Source organism: Carlito syrichta, unplaced genomic scaffold (genome assembly GCF_000164805.1).
Source record: "Carlito syrichta isolate Samal-C Ts95f unplaced genomic scaffold, Tarsius_syrichta-2.0.1 Scaffold315995, whole genome shotgun sequence".
Taxonomy (NCBI): domain Eukaryota; kingdom Metazoa; phylum Chordata; class Mammalia; order Primates; family Tarsiidae; genus Carlito; species Carlito syrichta.
The window spans coordinates 414,738-415,724 of NW_007260091.1; positions in this window are offsets into that span (position 1 = coordinate 414,738).

Sequence of the window (987 nt, forward strand, 5' to 3'; positions counted from 1 at the left end):
TTCCATGTTCCATGGTCAGAGCTTACCTGGGTCTGGAGATTTAGATAAGGCAGTCCACTGATTTATCGCAGTCACATGTCTTTCTATGCTTCAAGGAAGGCAGGGAAGCACATTAACCAGAGGTACAGAAAAAGCAATGCCCAGATGAATTTGAATCATGGAGAGAAGAAAGGGAAACAGGAAACAGGAGAACGGTTTGAGGGGGGACTAAAAATTCCATAATTATGTTTTGGAGGGCAGGCCCCTCGTAGCACAGGTTTCCCCCACTAGGTGAATCTTCCAGAAACCCATTGGTATCAATTTATTAGCTGGTGTTGTTGTGAGAGACTGTATTTGACTTCAGTGAATTTTTTTTGGAGATTCTTTCAATGTATTGTGGAATGCATTTCATTATGGGTGATTTATGAGTTCACCTGCCCATACCATGCAGTGTGTCTAAAAATGGTACGACTCCTATGTCCCACCCTCCCTATTTACTCTATCTTGCCCTCAGCGACATTTTCCTGTTTCTCTGGATGAAAAAAGTTCTCAAAGGGAAATATTTTGCCAATATGGAAAGATGAAACAAAAAATGGCAGAAGCACCAAAAGGCATCCAAACTGACAAGTTCAAGAACTGTTTTGAGCAGTGAAAAAAGTGTCTCAATAGGTGTATTTCATCAAACAGAGAGTACTTTGAAAGAGTCTAAAGTTTAAACATGTAAGAATAAACACAGCTGGGCTCAGTGGCTCAGCCTGTAATCCCGCACCTTTGGGAGGCTGAGGTGAGTGGATTGCCTGAGCCCGCGGGTTCGAGACCCGCCTGGGCAGTGGTACCTCATCTCTACAGTAAATTAAAAAAATCAGCCGGGCGTGGTAGCACATGCCTGTAATTCCGGCTACTCAGAAGGCTGAGGTGGAAGGATCGCCGGAGCCCAGCAGGTCGAGGTTGCGGTGGCCGGGAGCGGCCACTGCTCTCCAGTCTGGGCGACAGAGTGAGACTCTAACT